Source organism: Eulemur rufifrons, chromosome 17, assembly GCF_041146395.1.
Source record: "Eulemur rufifrons isolate Redbay chromosome 17, OSU_ERuf_1, whole genome shotgun sequence".
Classification (NCBI taxonomy): Eukaryota; Metazoa; Chordata; class Mammalia; order Primates; family Lemuridae; genus Eulemur; species Eulemur rufifrons.
This window is the reverse complement of record NC_090999.1, coordinates 82,422,245-82,434,299: the sequence shown is the minus strand read 5'-3', so window position 1 is coordinate 82,434,299 and position 12,055 is coordinate 82,422,245.

Sequence of the window (12,055 nt, the reverse complement as noted above, 5' to 3'; positions counted from 1 at the left end):
GTGTATTACTTTTAAAAAGGAGGGAGATTGAAGATGTAAATGTAAGGTCTGAAACTGTAACACTCCCAGAAGAAAACGTAGGGAAAAAGCTCCTCAATTGGCAATGAGGAGCAATGATTTTTCTGATAGGACACTAAAAGCTAAGACAACAAAAGCAAAAATAGGCAAGTGGGACCACAACAAACTAATAGACTTTTGCACAGCAAAAGAAGCAATCAACAGAGAGAGAGAAAAGATGGCGGAGTGGTGGTGACAGCCTGAATCTGCGCTCCCGGGAAGGAAGGCATCGATCCGGACCTGCCACAACGCTAGAAGACCGCTCCCACACTGGAACAGCGGTGTGAATCCACGGAGAATCAGCGTGGGACAAACAGAGCGAGTGAGGTCTGAGGTGAACGAAAATTGGGAACGCGGGACAGACACTAGCCAGCGGAGCGCGGGTCGGATACACCCGCCCCCAGCCGGGGTGGGTGCAGCCTCTCGGGAAAGCGGCTAGCCCTCCGCTCCCAATTGAACAGAGCCCTGACCCAGGCCAGCACAGAATCACTGAGGGATACGTGGCGCATTGCAGACAGGAGGCTTTATTTGCGAAATTACCTTAGAACCTGGGGGATCTCAGCTGAGACAGCGCTTGGCGAGGAGGGACGGATCTGCCCCAGGGCGGAAAAACACAAAAGACTCCCGGACAGCAAATAGCGTTGTACCCCGTGCTGCCTTTTTCGGCAGTTCTCCAGCCGGTCACCCCCGGTGCGTGTCCTTGCTGGCCAGCCCCTGGGCAGTGCCGGGGAGCCGGTCCCCTCCAGCCCCGGAGCTCGGCAGGCGCCATCTTGAAAGCGAGAGCGAAACGGCTCGGGAGCCAAAAAGTGCCCAGCGGCTCTTTCTGCCGGTGCTGCCTTTTTCGGCGGTTCTCCAGCCGGTCACCCCCGGTGCGTGTCCTTGCTGGCCAGCCCCTGGGCAGTGGCGGTCTCTGCCTGCCGGGGAGCCGGTCCCCTCCAGCCCCGGAGCTCGGCAGGCGCCATCTTGAAAGCGAAGGCAAAACCGCTCGGGAGCCAAAAAGTGCCCAGCGGCTCTTTCTGCCCGTGCTGCCTTTTTCGGCGGTTCTCCAGCCGGTGACCCCCTGGTGCGCGTCCTTGCTCGCCAGCCCCCGGGAAGTGGTGGTCTCTGCCTGCCGAGGAGCCGGTCTCCTCCAGCCCCGGAGCTCTGCAGGCGCCATCTTGAAAGCGAGGGCGAAACCGCTCGGGAGCCATAAAGTGCCGAGCGGCTCTCTTTGCCCAGCGCCCTCCGCTGGTCTCTGAACCAACGCCAGGAGTGCGGGATATGCCGGGGCCGCGCTCGGGGTGAAGGGACAGAGCTGCACTAAGGCAAAAAAAAAAAAAAAAAAAAAAACACGAACAAGAAGAATAGGCTCGCCGAACTGTATATTTTATTCTTGGTAAATTTCTTCTGGGTTTTGTCTGTTTGTGTTTGTGTTTGTTTTTGTTTTTTGGGGGTTTTTTCTTTTTTTTCTTTCCTTTTCTTTTTTTTTCCGGCGGCGGACAGCCTCGGCGGGCACCTTCGCCCTCTGGGCCTCTGGCTGCCGTGCCTTTTTGAGCGCGGAGGTTGGATCCCCACCACCCTCGGAGCTGTGCGGGCGCGCAGACGCCATCTTGAAATCCACTTCGAAACCGCCCGGGACCCAGCCGGGCGGGCGTGAAGGGGCGGAGCTGCGCTAAGGCGTAAAAACAAAAACATCTAATGGCCGCTCCGGACCCAGCCGAGCGGAAGTGAAGGGGCAGAGCTGTGCTAAGGCGTAAAACAAACAAACAAACAAAAAAACATTGAGTCGCTGAATTATATACTTCAGATTTGTGTATTTTTCTGCCTTGCGGTGTGGTGAGGTGCTATGTAGTTTGTTTTTGTTCATTTTTGTTGGCGTTTTTGGTGTTTTTGGTTTGGCTTTTTGCGTTTCCTTTCTTTCTTTTTTTCTTTTTTTCTTTTTTTTTTTTTCTTTTTCTTCTTTTTTTTCTTTTCTCTTTCGTTTTCTCCTCTTTCTTTTCTTTCTTTCCTTTTCTTTTTTCTTTTCTTTTTTTTTTTTTTTTCTCTTCTCTTTCTCCTCTCTTTTCGCCTTCTAACTGGGGACCCACGGTGAGCTTCGGAACGGGCCAGGTCCCTGGCTCTGGTACATACCGGATCCTGAGTAGTCACCCCCAGGGCCGGAGATCTGCGGGCACGCAATTGCCACTCTAGGGCCCACAGCCAAGTCACTGCGGAGCAATAGGGTACCAAGAGGCTCCCTGGACGGCCCTCTCCCCTGGTCCACGGACCTTATATAGGATCCCTGCCCAAGTGTAAACACTGAATACTTCTCCAGAAGCGAGAGTGTGGAACCTGATCCCTGGGGACATTGGGCCAAGACAGACTTTTGCCCGTGGGAGCTACAGCAACTGGGGCGCTGAGCAAGCAAAGTCACCATCCTCTCCCCATAGCTAGTATCTTGCCGGCAGATAGAGTCAGAAACCTCCCCTATAGAGGAAGAACCAAAGGGAAACAAACAAACAAACAAACAAAGAGAATTTCGGTCTACTATTAGTGTGGATCCTGCCTGCCTTCTGAAAGACCACAACACAGTGTCCTAACTCACCAAAGCGGTCCTGGATCACTCCAATCCTCTAGGATTGGACCCATCGGAAGCAGTCCCCCAACGGAAACAGAAAAATCTCTGAACAATACACAACAGTCTCCCCCTCTTGCCAAAAGAAGCAACATACCTAGACTGTTTCACAGCCTAAGAATAGAGCACAAAGAGTCCTGTTAACCAGACTAAACCTATAAGTAAAGATCCAACGATGAATCTAGATGGGAAGGGCCCAGCGAAAAAACACGGAGAGCAAAAAGAATCAAATGGAAAGCTCATCCCCAAAGAGAAATACCAGCTCCCAACCATCTGACACAAACCAGACTCAAAACACCAACATGTCACAGGAAGAATTCCAATTATGGATTATAAACAAGCTGAATAATATACAAGAATCAATGGATAAACAACACAAGGAAAACACACAAAAAAATACAGGATTTGGAGGAAAAATTCACTAAAGAAATTGAAATATTGAAGAAAAACCAAACTGAACTCCTAGAAGTGAAGAATTCACTCAGAGAGCTACAAAACACTGTGGAAAGTCTCAAGAGCAGGGTAGATCAAACAGAGGAAAGAATCTCAGAAATTGAAGATAACTCCTTCCAACTAAATAAGTCAGTCACAGAGATAGATCGAAAAAGTAAGAGAAATGATCTGAGTCTTCAAGAAATGTGGGATTACGTGAAGAAACCTAACTTGAGAGTTATTGGCATTCCTGAGGGTGAAGAAGATAACAAGCAAGGGTTGGACAAGCTATTTGAAGACATAATCGAGGAAAATTTTCCAGGCCTTGCCAATACTCTAGACATACAGATTCAAGAAGCTCAAAGGACCCCTGGGAGATTCATAGCAAATAGGAAAACACCACGCCACGTAGTCATCAGGCTGACCAAAATATCCACTAAAGACTCACTTCTCCGAGCTGTAAGGAGAAAGAAACAAGTAACTTACAAAGGAAAACCCATCAGAATTACGCCAGATTTCTCAGCTGAAACCTTACAAGCAAGAAGAGGTTGGGGCCCCATTTTCACACTTCTGAAACAGAATAATGCCCAGCCTAGAATCTTGTACCCAGCTAAGCTAAGTTTTCTATACGAAGGAGAAATCAAGACATTCTCAGATAAACAAAGGTTGAGGGAATTCACCAAGACAAGACCAGCCCTCCAAGAAGTACTCAAAAGAGAATTATACACGGATCAGCACAAGAAAGATCCACGAATGTAAAACTACTCAAGAGCTAAAGATCAAATTCCAGATACCACAATGGCCCAGGAGAGAAAACATCACAATGAAGTTCTACCCAACAAGCTGAACAAAAAACTGTCTCACCTATCAGTTTTCTCAATAAATGTGAATGGCTTGAACTCCCCGCTCAAGAGACATAGACTGGCCCAATGGATAAAAAAATACAATCCAAGTATCTGCTGTCTTCAAGAAACTCACCTAACCTGCAAAGATGCATTTAGACTGAAAATAAAAGGATGGAAATCGATATTTCAAGCAAATGGTAACCAAAAGAAAGCTGGTGTGGCAATCTTAATTTCCAATAGCTTAACTTTCAAACCAACAAAAATAATAAAAGACAAAGATGGCTACTACATACTGATTAAAGGCACAATTCATCAAGAAGCCATGACTATACTCAATATATATGCACCCAACCTAGGTGCACCTAGATTCATAAAGCAAACCCTACTAGATCTCAACCAAATGATAGATAACAATACTGTAATAGCTGGAGACTTTAACACCCCACTGACAGTAAAGGACAGATCCTCTAAACAGAACATAAACAAAGACATAATGGACCTCAATAGAATGCTAGAACAAATGGGCATGGCTGACATCTATAGGACATTCTACCCAAAGTCCACAGAATATACATTCTTCTCATCAGCTCACGGGACATTCTCTAAGATTGACCATGTCCTAGGACATAAATCATGTCTTCAAAAATTCAAAAAAATAGAAATTATACCATGCATCTTCTCAGATCACAGTGGAATAAAAGTAACAATGATCACAAACAGAAACCCTCACTCTTACTCAAAGTCATGGAAGCTAAATAACCTTCTCCTGAATAATTATTCTATAAAAGAAGAAATCAAGATGGAAATCAAAAATTTCTTTGAATTAAATGACAATGGAGATACAACTTATCAAAATCTATGGGATGCAGCTAAAGCAGTCCTGAGAGGAAAATTCATATCCATAAATGCCTATATCAAAAAGACAGAAAACATGCAAATAGACAACCTAACGAATAGACTCAAAGAACTGGAGAAAGAAGAACAGAATGATCCCAAACCCAGCAGAAGGCGAGAAATTACTAAGATCAAATCAGAACTAAATGAAAAGGACAACAAAGAAACTATAAGGGAAATTAATAAAACAAAAAGTTGGTTCTTTGAAAAGATAAACAAAATAGACACACCTCTGGCTAGACTAACCAAGAGCACAAAAGTAAAATCTCTAATAACCTCCATTAGGAACATGAAAGGAGAAATCACAACCGATACTACAGAGATACAAGATATCATCTATGAATTCTACAAAAATCTTTATGCACACAAACTGGAGAACGTGGAGGAAATGGACAAATTTTTAGAAACACATAGTCTTCCCAGGCTCAACCAGGAAGAAATAGAGTACCTGAACAGACCAATATCAAGAACTGAAATCGAAACAGCAATAAAAAACCTTCCCAAAAAAAAAAGCCCTGGTCCAGATGGGTTCACACCTGAATTTTACCATACATACAAAGAAGAACTGGTGCCCATCCTACATAAACTATTCTCCAATATTGAGAAGGATGGTGTTCTCCCTAACACGTTCTACCAAGCCAATATAACATTAATACCAAAACCTGGAAAGGACACAACAAAAATAGAGAACTACAGACCAATTTCCCTCATGAATATAGATGCAAAAATTTTCAATAAAATACTAGCAAATCGAATCCAAGTACTTATCAAAAAAGTAATCCACCACGACCAAGTGGGCTTCATCCCCGAGATGCAGGGGTGGTTCAACATACGTAAATCTATAAATGTAATTCACCACATAAATAGAAGCAAAAACAAAAACCATATGATACTCTCATTAGATGCAGAAAAAGCATTTGACAAAATTCAACACCCTTTTATGATAAAAACGCTTAACAAAATAGGCATTGATGGAACCTACCTAAAAATGATACGAGCCATATATGACAAACCCACAGCCAACATCATACTGAATGGGGAAAAACTGAAAGCACTCCCACTTAGAACTGGAACCAGACAGGGCTGCCCATTGTCTCCATTACTTTTCAACATAGTATTGGAAGTCCTTGCGAGAGCTATCAGGCAAGAGAGCAGAATCAAGGGAGTCCAAATAGGGAAGGAAGAGATCAAACTCTCACTTTTTGCTGATGATATGATGTTATATCTGGAAAACCCCCAGGATTCAACCAAGAGACTCCTGGAATTGATTAACGAATACAGCAAAGTCTCAGGCTACAAAATTAATATACACAAATCAGAGGCATTTATATATGCCAATAACAGTCAATCGGAAAACCAAATTAAAGACTCAATACCCTTCAAAATAGCAACAAAGAAAATAAAATATCTAGGTATATATCTAACTAAAGAGGTAAAGGACCTCTATAAGGAAAACTATGAAACACTGAGAAAAGAAATAGCAGAACTTGCAAATAGATGGAAAAATATACCATGCTCGTGGATCGGAAGAATCAACATTGTTAAAATGTCTATACTACCCAAAGTGATCTACAGATTCAATGCAATCCCTATTAAATTACCAACATCATTCTTTACAGACATAGAGAAAATAATTATACACTTTGTATGGAATCAAAGAAGACCCCGTATAGCAAAAGCAATTTTAAGCAACAAAAACAAAATGGGAGGCATTAATTTGCCAGACCTCAAACTATACTACAAGGCCGTGGTTCTTAAAACAGCCTGGTATTGGCACAAGTGCAGGGACACAGACCAGTGGAACACAACAGAAAATCCAAATATAGAACCATCCTCATATAGTCACCTAATTTTCGACAAAGCGGGAAAGAATATACTCTGGGGACAAGAATCCCTATTCAACAAATGGTGCTGGGAGAATTGGTTAGCCACTTGTAGAAGACTGAAACAGAACCCACAGCTTTCACCTCTAACAAAAATCAAATCACGGTGGATAACGGACTTAAACCTTAGGCGTGATACAATCAGAATTCTAGAAGAAAATGTAGGAAAGACTCTTACAGACATTGGCCTAGGCAAAGAATTTATGAAGAAGACCCCCAAGGCAATCACAGCAGCAACAAAAATAAATGAATGGGACATGATTAAATTAAAAAGCTTCTGCACAGCCAAAGAAACAGTCCAGAGAATAAACAGACCACCTACAGAATGGGAAAAAATTTTTGCATACTACACATCAGATAAAGGACTGATAACAAGAATCTATTTAGAACTCAGGAAAATCAGCAAGAAAAAATCAAGCAACCCTATCAAAAAGTGGGCAAAGGACATGAATAGAAATTTTTCAAAAGAAGATATAAAAATGGCTAACAAACATATGAAAAAGTGTTCAACATCTCTAATCATCAGGGAAATGCAAATCAAAACCACAATGAGATATCACTTAACCCCAGTGAGAATGGCCTTTATCAAAAAAACCCAAAACAACACATGTTGGCATGGGTGTGGAGAGACAGGAACACTAATACACTGCTGGTGGGACTGCAAACTAGTGCAACCTCTGTGGAAAGCATTATGGAGGTATCTTAAACAGATTCAAGTAGACCTGCCATTTGACCCGGCAATCCCATTACTGGGCATATACCCAAAGGAAAAAAGGTCATTCTGTAACAAAGGCACGTGTACCCAAATGTTTATAGCAGCACAATTCACAATAGCAAAGATGTGGAAACAACCCAAATGCCCATCAATACATGATTGGATTAGTAAGCTGTGGTATATGTATACCATGGAATACTACTCAGCTATAAGGAATGATGAAGATACAACATCTCTATGGTTCTCCTGGAGAGAGCTGGAACCCATTATATTAAGTGAAGTATCCCAAGAATGGAAAAACAAGCATCACATGTACTCACCAGAAAATTGGTTTCCTTGATCATCACCTAAATACAAATCTGGAAACGACACCAATTGGACATCAGACTGAGGTGGGGGGTGGGGGAGGGGATGGGGGTATGCCTACACAATGAGTGCATTGCGCACCGTTTGGGGAGTGGTAACACTTGATGGTGCTGACTCGGGAAAGGGGGGGTGGGGAGAAAAATATGAAACTATTGTTTTTAACTTGCACTGTTCACTTAATAATTTATCATGAATATTTCCCATATTATTTCATATCATTATACAAGAAATAATGTATACATTATGAGGATATACTGTATCTAACAAGATATACTGTTAGACTCTTTGATTCTGTAAAATTAAATAAAAAAAAAAAAGAAGCAATCAACAGAATGAAAAGGCAGTCTATGGAATGGGGGAAAATATTTGCAACCATATATCTGATAAGGGGTTAATATCCAAATATACAGGAAATTCACAAAACTCAATAGAAAAAAAAAACCACACACACACACACACAAAAAAACCAAATAACCTGTTTAAAATACGGGCAAAGGACCTGAATAGGCATTTTCAAGGAAGACATACAGATGGGCAACGGTATATCAAATGGTGCTAAACACCACTAATCATCAGAGAAATGCAAGTCAAAACCACAATGAGGTATCCTCACACCTGCTAGGGTGGCTATTACGAAAAAGGCAAGAGATAACAAGTGTTGGTGAGGGTGTGGAAAAGGGAACCCTTGTACACTGTTGCTAGGATTGTAAATTGGTACAGCCATTATGGAAAACAGTATTGAGGTTCCTCAAAAAATTAAAAATACAACTACTATATGATCCAGAAATCCTACTTCTAGGTATATATTCAAATGAAATGAAATCAGTTTGATGACAAGTTATCTGCACCGCCATGTTCATTGCAGCATTATTCATAATAGCCAAGATTAGGAAATAACCCAAGTGGCTAGTAATGGATGAATGGATAAAGAAATCATGGTGCATGTATACAATGGAATATTATCTGGCCATAAGAAAGAAGGAAATCCTGTCACTTGCAACATAGATGAACCTGGAGGAGATGATGCCAAGTGAAATGAGTCAGACACAACTGCATGATCTCACTGTATGTGGAATCTAAAGAAGTTGAGCTCATAAAAGCAGAGGCAGAATGGTTGGTAGCCAGAGGCTGAGAGGGTGGGAAATGGGGAGATGTTGGTCAAAGGCCATAAGCTCTCAGTTACAAGATGAACAAGTTCTGGGGATCTAAGGTATTGTATGGGTGGTGATGGTGTGTTAATTAATTTGATTGTGGCAACCATTACACATGTATATGTCTATCAAATCATTACATTATACACCTTGATTATATTCAATCTTTATTTTTCAATTAAATATTTAAACAATTTTTTTAAAATTTTGAACAATAAGGGAGAATAAATTTGCTGGAAATCAACAGTTGGCCACACTCTGTACACTTGAGAACATATAAATCTTATTGCACAGGTGAATATATATAACATGTTATATATATTAATAGTAATAATCATAGCAATTAACCACTGCACATGCTACAGCAGCACTTGGTTTAGGCATCCCGCCTCCACCAAGCCTTCCCTGAACTCCCAGGCAGTGATGTGCTCTTCTCTTCCCTCCCAAAGCACCCTGTGCATAAAGTTTTCTGGCACCTACCAAAATGCACTGGAAAGCTTTGCTTCTGCATTAGACTGTAAACATATCAAGGGCAGGAACTGTATCTTTTTCACCTCTATAAACCCATAGTCTACAGTGAGCCTGGTAAGTTGAAGGGTACAATAAATTATTTGTTAAATGGAGTTATCATTATCAGACATAACGTAGTAAGAGTTGAGTCTCCATGTACCACAGAAACCAAATTACTGCTAGTGGTTGCCATAGTTGTCATAATAGTTGTATCATAAATTACACACTCGCCGGGTGTTAGGCACTGGGCTGTGTTTCTGGGGCACTGGGTTATTTAATCCTCACAAAAATCCTACCAGGTAGGTACCCTTTGTTATTCCCTTTGACAGATAAGGCAACTGAAGCACAAAGAAATTAAAGAACTTTGCCGTACTCACCAAGCTGTAATTGGTGGATTTGGGTGACCCCATAGCCAGTGCTTTTAATCATCTTGTCTTATTAGGTGAGGTGGGATAGGGGTGCCTATCAGAAACCAAGAGACAGCCAACACTGTAGGAGCCTGAGTGATTAATGACACAAGAGATGGGAGTCAGACTGATCCCTTAGCAATATTCTTCCAACAGTGCACGGTGACAAGGTGCAGCCGGGCACACAGATATTCCATATGTGCACACCCATGTCAATACTGCCGAGGTGCCCGTCCTGTTTTCTAAAGTTAAAATGTATGAGATAAAGTTAGTAGCTGAAATTTCAAGTGTGTAAAACAAAACAAAAAACTTTCAATACCCTAAACCCTTGACCTTCTCCAAAACCACACCACAGCACACATTCAAGTACCTCAGTCATTTTTGCAAAAGCACAATAACAACTGAACATGCAATGCTGGTGGAATATAAATCAGAGATGACCCAAGACAGCAAAGTGGACATCAGAGGATTGTAGACTGGGTAATGGGGATGGGGACACACAAACACATCAGCTCTGGTGACTAACCACATGCAAACAGACCTTGGCTGAGTACCAGCTGGAGAGAGAAAGACAGAGAGAGAGAGAGAGAGAGAGGGAGGGAGCAAGAGGTTTATTTCTCTCTTATTAATGCTCTGCTGTGTAAGTGCTGATAAGAATCTCCTAAAACTATTTTAGGAGATTTTTTTAATGCAACTTGAGTGTGCAGGGGGAAAAGTCTCATGATTTGGAGGGGAAAAAGACAACAAGATTTGATTTCACAGATGCTTCAGAAATAATGGCACAATCTTATCCATTTTCAGCAAATATAATCTGAAGCATTCAACCTCTGATAAAGGTGTATCGCCTTCATTCGTGCAGCAAACTGCAGATTAAGCTTTTTTTAAATGCCGTTCAAATTGCCTGTGAAGCAACCTTTTATGAGATATGATGGTTCAAACAATTTTGCAAAGAGCAGAAGACAAAGAATACATTTTTACCCTGAGCTGGTTTCCTAGGAAACACTGAAAAAAAATGTAATACGATATCTCTTAGAGGTAGTTCAAGGACCAGGGCTCCTCTTTACTTATTTAATTTTTTTTGAACAGTGTTTAATATCTGCCTCCCCCTCTCCCTGCAGTGGAAACCTAGAAAGTTGAACAAGCTCTCGTACCCAGCAGCCCGAGTGTCCTCTCGTTCGTTAATTGAGTGCCCACTCTACACAAAGGAAAAATATTTGAACCAAGTTGAGCCTTCATTACCCTCTAGAGCAATTTGAAATAAGAAATTAAAGAAATAGAATTTGAACATTTTGCTCTCTCTACCATTAAAAAAAAAAAAATCCCCAATCTTAACAAAGAAATTACCAAAAAAAAAAAAAAAAAAAAAAATCCAACCCACTCTTTTCCAAGCCATATCTAAATTAATCTGTTTCAACATCTTTAAATATCATTTATTTTAGCTTTATTTATAGTTTGGCTCTTCATGTCTCTGTGATGTGCTGGCATATGTGGGCTGAGAGAACGGTGCCCGAATTAGCCGGCTTGCACCTTTCCCAAGTTCAGAGGCAAGACCACCAGGGTCTAGAGGGAGCGGAGAGGCTCGGGATGAAGCGTTGGGGGAATCTGTGGGTCAGGAACGTTTTAAGAGCCTGACGTTATCTGCAGTGACATCTCTGCAGGCCCTAAGTTCCATCATTCATTACTCACGTCAAGAGAAAATCAAAATAGGAAAAATGAAGGAACATCTGGGCTGTGTGGGAAGGAGTTAAACTTGATTTTAAAATAAATAAGGCATCAAAGCTTCAAGTTTCACTTACTCCAAAATTTGGAATGAAAAGCAAAATGTTGGTTTAAAGACGTTTGGGGCCTTTTTGTAGGTGGGTGAGGGTAGGAAGGGGCTAAAGTCTCACACATAATTCCTCACCCTCCTCCCCTGAGGAGGCAGCTGGCTGAGAGGACAGGTGCCGACGGGGGACTTCCCCCAGCTCCTCACGGCCACGGAGCCTGGGCAAATAGGACATTCTGGGAGGAAACCTCTTCAAGCCGACAATACCATTGCTTCTCATTTGGGATCTTTGAGGAAGAGAATTGGTGTGAGGGTCTTCAGGGTCACTGAAGCACATTTAATAAGGGCCTTTTTAGATGGGACACTTGTGAGGAGTTGCCCAGGAAGAGGGAGGAACTCGGAATTTGAAGGCTTTCGCTAAGCTAGGAGCTGAGAAA